Genomic DNA, 14,118 nt, shown 5'->3' on the forward strand with positions numbered 1-14,118 from the left:
CTGCTCCTTAATGTCGTTCGTAAAGGTGCATGATCTGATAAATGGAGTTGGCTAGTTTTAATACTTTTAACTGTAGATGTGTCTTTAGAAAACAACGAAATAATCACGTCTTGAATAGTGTCCTGTAACTAAGGAATAGTAGGTGTAATCCTTTTGAACACAGCCACTATTCCAGTATTTTTAGAGAGCTTCCTCATCGACAGTGCGTCCTTTTGGGCCGGATGGTTTGTGCTACTTTGTGAATCAATTTTTTTTCATTCATCAATAAATTAAAGTCTCTTCCTAACAGAATTATCTCTTTACTTTGTACTGTAATGAGATCAATAATCTTCTCAATTGTACTTGGACCTTCCTCAGGGGGGTTGTATATATTTAATAGTGCGATATAATCTCCATCTATCTTCCCTACCACAAAAATATATCTGCCCTCTTTGTCATAAACTGTGATCTCTATCTCAAAGGGATGGGGCTCCTTATCGGAGTTCTAACACTTCTTCTGGATGAGTGGTAGGATGAATAGAAGACCTGGGCATTCATCAGTTCTGCTAATTTCTCATATTCCATTTTAGACAAATGTGTTTCTTTCGTAAATACGACATCTCCTCCTTGATGTTTCATTCATGCGAGCACTTTGCTCGTCTTAATTGGCTTGTTCAGACCATTAACATTGAATGAAATTATGTTAATGTTCATACACTACCACGTAATATTTTCTGTTTTAAAGTATTACTCCCTGTACCCACAGTTCTCCCATTTTTATTCAACAATGTGTCCTGTAGACCTCTTGAACCCGTGTAGCTATTTTTAAATACATTATTTGTCAAGAAAAACATTGAATATATTGTCCAGCTTAAGAAAAGAAAGGGCCTAAGGTAGTGGTCCATAGTCTTCCATGCTTGTGTCCGTGCAGGGATGCTAGGGTCTTTAGCTGAGACCCAGAACTGCAAAATCTTAGAGACAGCCCTATAGAGTATTTGTCTCTCGTGAGGCGATGCAAACAGTCGTATAGTTTGAGGCAAAGTGACATTAGCGTCAAAATCACCATCAAAACAATACAAGCAAAATGAATGCAACTAAGTACCATGATAACAGAAAGGGCATCTACGATTTCCCTGTAATCCTCAGTGTATGTTCTCAATTATTGGATATGTTTAGTGATGTGTACAAATAAAAAAATGTTACAGATTAATTTACCAAGCCAGCTTCTTTGAGATGGCCTCCTTTTGAGAGTCAAATCGGAAAAACAAGAGAAAAAGCAGAAAGACTTGAGCCAAAATAATACCGGCTATCTGTAATCCTTATTACAACTCCTCAATGTATTCAATGATAAATCCACCATTTTGTAGAGCCTAGTTTATCATCTTAACAGAAGAAGCCTGTTAATTGTTGTTGGTCTGTGTGTGTGCGCGTGTGTGTGTGTGTGTGTGTGTGTGTGTGTGTGTGTGTGTGTGTGTGTGTGTGTGGTGTATTTACACTCACATGCGCATGTAAATACCAGTCTTTCAGCTTGTAGAAGCTCTTGGTTTAGAGCTGTTCCCTCCCAAAAATAGAGACAATGTCCTTGGTGATGGGACAGTTCAGCTCAGGCGCGAACCCTATGTCCCACAGAGCCGACCGGCCCAGTCCATGCAGTTCTTTTCAGGCAGGTTCTGCTTCAGACACCTTGCAGTTGGCCGTCCGCTGCTTCCCAAGCGGAGCTGAATACCAGTTCTCAAGGAAAACTGTGAGCCTGTTTGGATAGAGTGACTGGAATCTGATATCCTACTGTTTCACTTGTTTCTTAATCTCGATATATTCTTTCTTTTTATCCTGGACAGTATTTGAGTGGTCCGCTTCCCTGTGAACTCGATTTTCTCCTTTTTCCAAGCCCCATGTAGGATGCTCGCTTTGATTCGGAAGCTTGAAAATTCCGCAGCCGTTGTTCCCGGAGGGTCCACTGGGTTTGTTGATGTCTTCTTGAGTGACCTGCGGGCTCTTTTTATCCAGACACTGAGCTCGGGATACGTTTAGAAGTATTTTAACGAAACGGTTAATAAACTGGAGCATGTCTCTGTTCCCCGTGTCCTCCGTCACTCCATAAATTCTCAAATTGTTACGCCTCTCTTGGTTTTCCAGATCCTGGCATTTTCAGAATCAGAATCAGAATACTTAGGTCCTGATTACTTAGCAGAAGGGAGGATAACAGTGTCCCTGCCAGAGCGTTGATGCCCTCTGAAGTGCTTCTCCAAGATTCTGCTTCTTTTTTGTTTTTTGTTTTTTTTTACCGTTTCTTTCGGCGTCATCACTTTCCCTTCCAGTCGCTCAAATCCATTTTACATTTCATCACGAAGTGACTTCATTTCTGGCTTCAGCTCCGACTTTAAATCTGCTTTCAGTTCAGCAAACGTTGTCTTCATTTCAGCAAGAGCCACGTCTGAATTCGTGTTTTGCTCTCTGTCTCGCTGCTGTTGTCTGGTGGGTACCTTACTCAGTCTGGTTGGTTTTCATCAGGTTTACCTGCACATATTATTTCCAAAAGTGCTAATTTAAATTAAAAAAAAAAGAAGCATGAAATTGCTTGTGTGATGGCGTGGAGAGCTTGACTAGTCCTCCATGCCTTGCCACGTGACCTGGAAGTCTGTACCTTCTGTATGTCCGTGATGCATTCCCTCTGTTTTCTGTGCAGCAATTTAACAGTAATTTAAAAGTATGAGCAGAAGCTCCATTCAGAAGCAGAATTTTAGCGTCTCGGGTGTGTCGGACAGCCAGTCACTTTCAAGAGGAGGGTTATTTGGCTGGAAATGTTGGGGTTGTGTTGTCGTTGGTTCTACACTTGGCTAGATTATCTTTCCCATGAAGCTTTTAAAGTGGATAAGGTTTTCCTGTAAAGCCTTTTTTGCTGCCTGGACACGTAACGTCACCTGTACTCATCCCTCACACGGTTTTTCTTTTGCACGTAGGTGAGCTCCATAAATGTCTCCCATTGGTCAAAGTTCAGCATAGTAAGGCCCTGCAGCCTACCTCCTTTTTTCTCCCCCCCCTCCACAGTGAAACTCAACACCTATGACATCACATGGCTGGCTTGGCTCCTCCCAGGCAGTCCCTCGGCATAGCTCAGTGTGTGAGAAACCTCAGCCACTGAAGGATCCCTCCTCGAGCCACCGCATTGCTCCGCAGCAACAGCTGGAGACGTATCGCCGGAGATCCAGAGGACGATTCCTCACGTTTAATGAAATGATGCCAGTGGAATAGCAGCAGGGGGGTGGGTGGGGAGAGGACCGGCGCCGGCTTTCTTACCTGCACTTTTACTGAAGACATCTTCTGAGGATAATCTTACTCTGATACTGTTGGATTTTCTTTTCCAGGATCTGGATACTCTCTGTGGAATAAGTTGGCTTTTTAAAGATAAAAGGAATTTTCAAAAAAAGAAAGAAAGAAGGGATTTGTTTGTTTTGAAGGGACCTGATTGACATGCATGGGTAAGTGTGACATTTGCGCCCCGCTGTGTGGCAATATTAGCATGTTAATGATGAAAACAAAGGTGGATTAGTTCTGAGAGGGGAGAAAAACAGCGTCTGGCACAGGTGCATTTTTCGAACATCTTAGCCGGCCTGGCGTATCCGGCGTGTCTTAACAAAACGAGAGTTTATTTGTGACTGACGAAAAAAAGGAACTAAATAAGTTGATGAGATGCACTTGAATGATCAGGTATTTTGTTACTATTCTTTTGTCCCTTTCCCCCCCCTTTGTCCTTGTTCACTCTTGCCTGTCGAGCCAAAACAATAGTTTAACCTCGTCTTGGTTTGGCTCTATTGGCTGGCTCTTTGGCAAATTGCCCCGTCTGGTGCGAGCCCTCCCCTACTTTTTTTTTTCCGGATGACTTTGAATAGAGGGGCCGTAGAGTGTCCCCTAGCTACCGCTGCTAAGGTGAGGCACCCTGCCGATTAACAGCATTAGGCCTATTCGGAGGCCAAACAACCTGTTTTTCCAGTTGTCTTTATCTCCCTAGGCAATCTCGAGGCTAAAGTTACAGCCAAAAAGAAAGACAAAAAAAAAAGAGAGAGAGAACTTCAACTTAGCAACAGCCAGGGACAAGTTTTTGAAATAAGAGATTCTAGAAATCTTTGGAATTTAGAGGTTTTATTCGTTTTAGAAACTTTTTTTTTTATCATGCATACTCGAGTGCGTGGATTGACGGGTGGCCTGGTCTGAGTGCTTGTCGGGGCGTGGTGTGGTCATAGTTTAGCGTGTTCTTTTCCATCAAATGTTTTGTCTTTTGTGTTCTGGCGCTGCAAAGCATCTTGGCTGGTTTCACCTTGGTCTTGGTCAGAATAATGGTGGCAGGTGTTGCACAACAGCTCTATTGCTAAATACAAGAAGCCTGCGTCACCGGAGGGGAGGGGAGAAAAAAAAAGAATATCCTTCTTGCAGCTTGTTCTTTTCCATCAAACCTGTCTCGAGCTTTCGGAGAACCAAGTGTAAAGACAACATGTCTGTCTCGCTTTGTCTGGCCTGAAAAGGCAAGACCTCCCCGTGGGTCAGTCTCGCTGCGCCGGGAACTGAGCGTTTTCTGTCTTGGTTGAACCAAATGTGAACTCGCTTTCTTTTCTTTTTTTTCTTCCAGTTAATCATTCACTCGTACGGCTCCGGCCTATTTGTCTTGGCTGGGGGTGCGAACCCAACACACGGTACAATAAGTGACCTTGTGGGGGGAAATTTTGGGACAAAATGGAAGCTAAAATGACCAAGTACCTGTGCTGTTACCTCAATGCCTTAAACGAATGAGAATTCCAATTGTTAATGATCCGTGACCCCTCCCTACCACCACCACCACACACACACACACACGCACGCGCAAGTGGGCATCGGGGTCCACAGTGTTTGACGTGCAGGTCATCCTTCTTCACCCCGGCCATGCAGGTCACTGACCTTACATTCCACTTTTACGACGACGGCTAAGTCACATCGTCACTGGCAACGAGAGAAGCGGCGCTCAAGCACCTCTTAATTATTGTCTTGGATGTAGCCTGACGAAACAGCTTTGGCTATAATAGTAATAGTAATAATAACAATACATTTTATTTGTACTGCGCTTTTCAGAGTACTCAACGAAACTTTACACAGCATAAAAGCAACATACCAAAAAGCATGTAATACACAACATTAATCACACATTGAAAGCTGTTATGTTTGGGGAGGGGGTTCCAGAGAGAGGGGGCAGCTATGGAGAAGGCTCTGTCACCCCAGGTCCGGTGGCCCTGTGTGGTGGAGACAGGAGGTTGGCATCGGAGGAGCGAAGGCCACGGGAAGGAGTATGGTAGTGGAGCAGGTCAGCGAGGTAGGAGGGGGGCCTGGCTATGGAGGGATTTGTGAGTGAGTGAGAAGGACTTTGAAGTGGATCGGTTGTGGGACAGGGAGCCCAGTGGAGGTTCTGGAGGACAGGGGTGATGTGGTCACGGGAGCAGGCGAGCAGCAGAGTTCTGTGGATGTGCTGAAGTTTGTTTAGGACTTTGGGTGATGAGCATTAGAGAATGCTGCTGCCGTAGTCAGTTCTGGATGTGATGAAGGCGTGGATCAAAGTTCCAGCAGCAGGGGAGGGGAAGTGATGGGCGGAGACGAGCTACGTTTTTTAGGCGGAGAAAGGCAGTTCTGGTGAGCTGATTGATGCGGTGTTCAAAGGAGAGGTTGCTGTCGAAATTGATTGCGAGGGTGCAGATGTGTGGGGATGGAGACGGGGCGGAGTTATCAGTGGTGAGGCAGAAGTTGTGAGTGGTTTTGGTAAGGGACCAGGGATTCACTGATACCACTGTTTTGTTTTTCTGACCAAGTACTTACATGTGGATAGTTACAGATACCGAGTATTGATATGAGTCCTTAATAATACCATCACGGTTCTAACAGTGACTTTGAAAACTTGTTTTATTTTCATCACAACTTCTTCACTTGAATATGTCACATGATGCTGTTGCCGACATTTTAACATTCAACTGTTCCCCTGAACCGCCACACAGTCCATCTAAATGGAACATGTAAGGGAGTTCACTACAGCTGGAGCAGTGCCAGGCACGGGCGCGACACGTCACGTCACGTGGGCGCGGCTTCACTTTACGCATGTTCAGTTTTGCCGAGTGATAATGCAGTTAGTTAAGCAGGGTTTGGAAGCGTAGGCTGTATGAACTGCTACTGAATTAATTAACTAGATCGTTTTAACTACAGGATGATGGATACACATTGATTTGATTGATTTATTTTAATGAGGAATGACGAAAAAAAGAGACCTCAAGGTTTCACTGCGGTGTTGCGTTGCCTATGGTACGTTGAGGTATTTATTTTAATCATTTTTAAACAGAGTGTACTCGTTTTTGTTTTTTTTACACCGTTCTGTGTAGTTTCTACCCGTTGAAGCAGGACCTAACCCTAACCCTAATCCTAACCCTAACCCTAACCCTAACCCTAATCACGGCTGGCAAGGAAACGCGCGCAACACAGCCGCCGTGTAGCTCCGCCCCGCTCACGTGACGCGCTGCATCCGTATCCGGGCTGTCTGCGCTCATCTGACATACACGCGCTTGTAACTTTGTCATGTCTCGCTCCGTTTGGACAAATGACACATCGACGTGCTCGTCTGCTTCTCGGCCGTCGCGCTGCATCGTCTATCTGGCTCCATCTCCTCCTCTTCACGTACGAATGGTAAAAAAAAAGGCACCCCTTACTTTTCACATTTCCACCTGGAGTCGTCTAGTCGGGAATCGGGTGCGGTTTTATCGAAGTAGTTTTACGAGTACGAGTATGTGTACATGAGGACAGTATCGGTATTGGGGCATCCCTATTTGGGAACCGATGATAATCACGTCAGATTTATCACAATTTAGTTTGTATCCGTGATTTAATTTCAGTGAGGCAGTTGGTCAGACTAAAGTAAGTTGTAATGGTGATGGATTTAGTGTGAATGTAGCGCTGGATCTCATCAGCGGAAAAGTGGAAGTGGAGACCATGACGGTGTATGATGTAACCGAAGGGGGGGGCGTGTAATGGATGAACAGGAGAGGACCAAGCACCGAACCCTGGGGGACGCCTTGGGACAGAGGAGCAGTGAAGAAGGTGCAGTTGTTAATGCTTATAAGCTGTTGTCTGTTTGTGAGATATGACTTTAGCCAGGAGAGGGCAGTACTGGTGATGGTGAGGGAGGATTCAAGGCGGGAGAGAAGAATGGTGTGGTTGATGGTGTCAAAAGCTGCAGTGAGGTCGAGGAGGGTGAGAATGCTGAGGTGGCCAGAGTCTGTGGAGAGGAGGAGGTCGTTGACTTTAAGGAGGGCTGTGTCTGTGCTGTGCTGTGCTGTGCTGTGCTGTGCTGTGCTTTGCTGTGAGCAGAAACTGGATTGAAATGGTTTGAATAGGTCATTGGAGATGAGGTGAGCTTTGAGTTGGGAGGTGACAACATGTTCCAGTATTTTTGACAGAAAGGGGAGATTTGAGATAGGCCAGAAATTGCTCATGATATCAGAGTTGAGTCCAGGTTTTTTGAGACTGGAGGCGACAGCAGTCAGTTTAAGTGTATGGGGGGGGCTGAACCAGTGCTGAAGGAGGAGTTTGATTTCTGTGATGAATGAGGTGATAGCTGGGAGACAGTCCTTAACGAGATTGGATGGGATGGGATCCAGAAGACAAGTGGCGCTTCTCATTCCTACTGTAAGGTTGGACAGCTCCTTCGGGGACACAGGGGAGAACTTTGACAGGGGCTGACTGGTAAACGGGTGGGGGTGGGTGGGGAGGTGGAGAGGGCGGGGGAGGTGGTCAGGTTAGTGTAGATGGTGTCAATTTTAGTTCGAAAAAATGAAAGGAAAGAGTTGCCGTTGTTAACTGTGAAGGAATTGGAGGGATTGTTACTGAGTTTGAGAAGTTTGTTTGTTGTGGAAACTAGAGCCTTGGGGTTGGTGGAGCCAGAGTAAATGAGGTGTGAGTAGTAGGTGGACCGTGCTGTGATGAGAGCATACATTCTGAATTAGTTTTACATTTTTTTTAGGTTGTCTGAACATACCAGATAGTCTTCCAGTTTAAAGTCTCCTTCCATGAAGAGTCCTTTCAAAATGGATTGCTTTGTGCAGAGCAGTCAATCACTCAATCCAGCTTCATACCGGATTCCTCAGAAGTAATTATATGCAAAGCATATGGATTTCTCAATAGACCCTGACTTCCCATCATTGGTGATTTGGGTGATGTGTGACGGCCTTTAACAGAAGATGGATTCGCTTCATTGCTCTTGTCCCAGGCGGGACATGAAAGAGATTGCTTACAATCACTGATCAATCCCTGTGAAAATTACCACGCGAATGATTTACCAACACTGGTCAATGACAAAGATGGACAAAACGTCCCTGTAGCTTATGTTGTTGATGACATGCCAGAGCTTTGTTGTAGTGGCAAGTGTGTGGAGTGAGTCTGGATCTAGATAGAGACAGAGAAATGCCTGCAGAGTCCTTTTTTTTTCATTTGTCCATCCATCCATTATCCAAACCACTTATCCTGCTCTCAGGGTCATGGGGATGCTGATGCTGGAGCCTATCCCAGCAGTCACTGGGCAGCAGACGGGGAGACACCCTGGACAGGCCATCACAGCCCCCCCCACACACACACACATATTCACAGCTAGGGACAATTTAGTATGGCAGAGTCACCTGACACGGGTCTTTGGACTGTGGGAGGAAACCAGAGCACCCAGAGGAAACCCACACAGACACGGGGAGAACATGCAAACTCCACACAGAGGTCGACCCCTGACGACCCCCACAGTTGGACTACCCCGGGGCTCGAACCCAGGACCTTCTTGCTGTGAGGCGACTGTGCTAACAACTATGCCACCGTGCCGCTTCATTTTTTCATTTGTAATTTTTGGAATTACATTGCCTAGTGGTGACAAGGTCAGGAGTAGTTATTTAAAGTCCTAATTGTCAATCCCGTGTCCTTCACACTGTACAAAATAAGGCATCGCTGCAGTAAAAAGGAGAAGAGTTCAAACAAAACTCCTGTGTAACGTGTCATGTCAGTCAGAGGCCACCCGCTGTGTTAAGCGTTGCCTGCGCTGATAGGCACTCACTGGCCTTAACCATGACACCTCATCTCACACACAATCTCTCATCCGTTTTGACAGGTGCTGAGGAGATAGTTTAGAAGAAAGCTTTTCCCAACACTGAAATCAGCAGTGTTTTGACATAGTCTCTTCTCTTAGCTACTCCGAGCGTAGAGCACATCTTATGACCGAGTTGAACATGCATTCTGTACAAGGCCATTGTTAAGTGGGCGAGCCTTGTTTTTGTGGAGTGAAAGAAAGGCTTGAAAACAGATTTTAAACGACTGTTTTTAGATCCATCCGTGTCTCATTGGGTCTCGGCGATCGCTCTTAGAACATTTGCAATCCACACTCGATGCACAATTATTGCCAAAAAAAATTTTTTTTTTTTTTAAAAAGGATCCGTCTTTGTGTTTGCAGCATTGCGCCTAGCATTTAAGGCTTAAAAAGAACATTTTTGAAGCATATTTAGCTCTATGAATTACAGCCACGCCGTTCTCAACGGAAGCACAAATCCGCTTTGTCAGGAAGGACATTTCCCTGCTCGCACAAAACTCATTTCAATTCCACATCATCCCATTACGCCTCCTCACTGATTGAAACGGCCTCCGTTTTCCTGGGGAGCTGCATTGTGCGTGCATTCTGTATGTGTGACAGGGCTAAGGCACAGGCCTCTGTGTAGTCATCAGAGACCTGTAGCATTTCTCTGTGGCTGGGAGATATAGGCTACAGTTGCCAATGTAAATGGAAAAAATCTCCCTTGTAATAAGGCCCGGGATCGCTGTCATGAAGCCGCTTTGCCTCTTCATAATGCTCAGTTGCTGTAGTTATTGCATTACTGCAGTATGATGCACTGCCAACATCATATTAGTGAGTCCAGCTTTTCCTTTTTTTTTGTATGGTAAGGTATTTGTTGACCGGCCTTAGCTTTAGGTTGAACCAAGGGTCACACTTCTGTTCATTTTTCCTCTCACCTTGGCTGTTAGAGGAGAACTCGAATAGGACATTACTCTTAAAAAATGTAATAGAATATGGATTGATCCATCCCAGACTCTGAGTATGATTAAGGGGAAGATTTATCTCCTCACTTCTGCTGACCTTGTTATGTCTTGACTTCGGTTTGCCTCAAATGTTCTTCTGAGTCCATGCAATTTCTAAATTCTGGAATACTTTATTGGTCCCTCGGTCGTTTCTCAACACATTTTTGATGAGCTTGTGTAAAACAATCCGCTGCGGATCTCAGACAGTAGGAAGGGGGAGCCTGGCCTTTTGCCATCAGTGAGACGTCACACTGCCGAACAGAACATCTAGCAGCGCTAGAACTGAATGCACACAGTTACAGGGACATATGGACATCACCCGTATGCACCGACACACACACACACACACACACACACACACACACACACACACACACACACACACACACACACACACACACACACACACACACACACACAAAAGCTAGCATGCACATGGGTATGCACATGCAGACACATACTGCAGTTTCTGTTAGAATAACCCGCTTGTGTTGTGTTTTACACACACACGGAGTGAAGCATGAGACATCAGTGTGGTGTTTGGCCTCTGTTCATCTTCCAGGCAGTGACTGTGCTCTCCCTCCGAACTCTGAGATCCTGGCTCGTTGCAGGAAGATGGATGGAGATTCATTTGGTTTCATTACAGCACTTGTCTTATTTATAGCCTGCCTGCGCAGCGCCAGGTTGCCCCCATTGTGCCCCAGCGAGGACGCTATGGGCTACAATGTTGATGAAGCATTCCTGCTTTCGGGGCGGGTATTCTCTAAGGAGAGGCACTGGCCTCTTTAGGGAAGGTCGGACTTGGGTGACAGTGCTAGAAGTGTGTGCAAGGCCACGGAAATTTGATTCCATTAATTCCAGTGCTGCCTGGTTACCGCACCCCCCACTTGAGAGTGTCAACCCCCCCCCAACCCCACTGATCACACATACGCTCATACGCTATACTGATGTTATTTGTATTGGGATATGCTATGTAATTACACTGCCAGGGAGGAAGGCTGTGATCCACTTCGATGAAAATAGAATAAAGTTGATGCGAGCGTCTTTTGAAGTGCGTCACCGCAGAGGAAGGGGAGGCGTCGGTGCCACCCCCTCGGCTACCAAGGCCTTGCCGGGTTACGTGGAAAACACACTTTTTTGTTTGTTGGTATTTTCAGATATCAACCGTTTGGAGTTCCTCAACTCCCAATTCCAAATCTTTATCTAGAGGCACCCTTACCTCCCCCCCCCCCGCTCCAGAGATTAATGCTCCCACGTCCCCGGTGTGGAGATGCCGTCTGCCTGGTAATTTGATGGCTAATCCCCTGCCTCTACCCTACAAATCTCTTCCCTTTGATAAAGGGGTTGCTTCTACATTGGTGACACAACTTTGGCTGGCAATCAGACAAGAGGACTGGTTAATGGGGTGAGGCGGTGGGGGTGGGGGGGTAACCAGATATATCCAGATACCCCTTCGGGTTTCTCTGTCAAGACTACAATTTCGGTGTGATAACGAATAGTGATTATGACCCTGAAGTTTTAGTCTTGACGGAGAAATCCGCTTCACATCTCGTGCTAAAATGAACTGTCCTCATATTCGCCAAAACCCCCCGCTCAAATCCGCTGGAATTGGCAAGAGCGTTTTATGTATCGGGTTAATAATGAATGGTACAACCCGGCGTACATCGATCATGGAACATCAAACAAGTGTTCTCCCACTTCCCAGCGTCCTCCAAGGCGGGTGGTTTTAACGGTTTGGTTACGCACTGTAGATGTTTCGAACTGTAGCGCTTCACTTAGGCTTCCATATTGTCCATTCCCTATGCACATTCATTAGCTTTTTAACCTGAATACGTTATCCTAATGATCAGCGCTATGCCGCAATGGCCAGACACGAGGCACCACTTGAAAGGAATTCGGTTCCTCAGATCTTACTTCACAGGATTATACTAGCAGGGAATATGGACCGACAACTTGACCAGGCCTCGCTTCGTCTTCGTTGCGTCAGTCTTGAGACGTCACTTGTGAATTTTAAAAGGAAGTTTGAGATCATTGGTCATGAGCTGACTACTTACCGCTCATTGATACCTCCTACATTGGTCTTTTTTTTTTTTTTACCTTCATACAGAAAAGCTTTTCATAGGGAGTGACGAAGAAGGACAGGATTAGGAACGAGTATATTAGAGGGACCGCTCAGGTTGGACGGTTTGGAGACAAAGCAAGAGAGGCAAGATTGAGATGGCTTGGACATGTGTGGAGGAGAGATGCTGGGTATATTGGGAGAAGGATGCTGAATATGGAGCTGCCAGGGAAGAGGAAAAGAGGAAGGCCAAAGAGGAGGTTTATGGATGTGTTGAGGGAGGACATGCAGGTGGCCGGTGTGACAGAGGAAGATGCAGAGGACAAGAAGAAATGGAAAGAGATGATCCGCTGTGGCGACCCCTAACGGGAGCAGCTGAAAGTAGTAGCAGCAGTAGATACAGGAAAAAGTTGACTTAGAGGTGGTAATTTGTTGAGGTAGGGGAAAGCGCTTTTCATTTACTTTGCCTCAACCGCATTTTCCGAACTGGCTCAGGAATTTAAGGAAGTGACCTTACTCTCAACAGGGTCTGTTCCTCCATTGCTCCCCACGAGTTTCTGTTTCTGTTCAGCCCCTGCAACGGCCAAGCGAAGCAGGCTCAACAGACAGCCTCCAGATCTCGAATCCAAGATGACACCATGGACGGCAGCACGCTCGGCTGAGTTTAACAGGCACTGGCAAGATCGCCTTTAATCATTCTATGGAATTACTTCAGCTTGATGAATGCAGCATCGGCTGTGATGGGATTTCAGTTGTTGACCCGACAGAGGCACTTTGGGCCTCGGGGTGGATCTGATGTGGTGAGTGACAGGTCCTGTCCTCACTTGTCTTTCTGTATGTGTGACGAGCTGGTGTTCAGCCTTAGTCGTTGTCAGAGACCGAGATGGCGTGTCAGTGAGAATTTGACCAAATCTGGGTTTGTTTTTTTTTTCTCTCTCAGCACATCACACTTGCTGTCTCAGATATTATGACTCCTACGAATGGACCGCAGCGATGACTGCATGTTGTGTGTTTTTGCGTGTGTGTGGCTGTTTGTGACTGTGTAGTCAATAAGGTGTATTGCACCTGAGCATCAAACTCACTTCATAGTGGTGAGTTTTTGTCTTGGGGCACAGTGCTGGTCGTTCTGATCTGTAGCCCCTCCTCGTCGGTTGACTGTTCAGTTGTCAGGGATACTATCCAAGACCCCCCCCCCCCAATCAAGTATCTGTTGCTCTTACCCAGTGTTTCACAAGTCCCAACCCAGTCCTCAAGGACCCCCTATCCTGCGGATTTTCTTTGCAACCCTGAAAAGGTACCTGTTTGTAGTTATTCAACCAATCAGCAATGAGTTATGTCAGATGTTGCACACCTTGCATAATGAAGTGCTATGAGATGATTGGTTGAGTAAGTACAAGCAGGGCTACCTATGCAGGGTTACAATGAAAATCTGCAGGATAGGGGGTCCTTGAGGATTGGGTTGGGGACACACTGTTCTAACCTGTATCCTGAAGACTGTCCCTTGTATATGTATCAAGCACTGATCCTTTTATAATCAAACGCTTGATCCTAAGGCTGGTCAGTGTGATTGCATGTGTTTAAACAGGTGTAATATTGTGGGAGTTGCTCCCCCCCCCCTTCACAGGTCTTGGTTTTGACTATTCGATTAATGAAGAATACCCTGTAGCTCCCGGTGGACAGCTAGAGTTTCTCTGGCTGGATGTGCTCGCGGGAGCCTGTCTGTGTTGTGTGAACGTGTTCGAAGGAGCCCGTGCATGTATGCCCGTGTTGTTTGAGCGGATCTTGTTAGCCGAGGTGCAGAACAGTGATTCTACACTGGGGGTAATTGATAGTCTGGAGGCTGTCTGTGCTGCAGGTAAATCCTACCCACAGCTGCACTGTGAGGGAGGGAGGGAGGGAAGGAGGGAGGGAGCGCGGTAGAGGAGACGGTATGAATACGTCTATCAAGGACTTGGAATTCAGAATAACTAGAA

At 46.1% G+C, this 14,118-nt stretch overlaps 1 protein-coding gene across 1 annotated transcript in view; it reads left to right on the top strand.

Annotated features, from left to right (window-relative positions):
- The first annotated feature begins 3,134 nt into the window (after positions 1 to 3,134).
- Positions 3,135 to 14,118, top strand: part of LOC130124096 (receptor-type tyrosine-protein phosphatase F-like) — a 170,711-nt gene continuing 159,727 nt past the window's right edge. Inside the window, exon 1 of the mRNA XM_056293492.1 lies at positions 3,135 to 3,458. The gene's annotated coding sequence lies outside the window, so the exon portion shown is untranslated. The remainder of the gene's footprint in view (positions 3,459 to 14,118) is intronic.

This window comes from Lampris incognitus, chromosome 14 (genome assembly GCF_029633865.1).
Source record: "Lampris incognitus isolate fLamInc1 chromosome 14, fLamInc1.hap2, whole genome shotgun sequence".
NCBI lineage: Eukaryota > Metazoa > Chordata > Actinopteri > Lampriformes > Lampridae > Lampris > Lampris incognitus.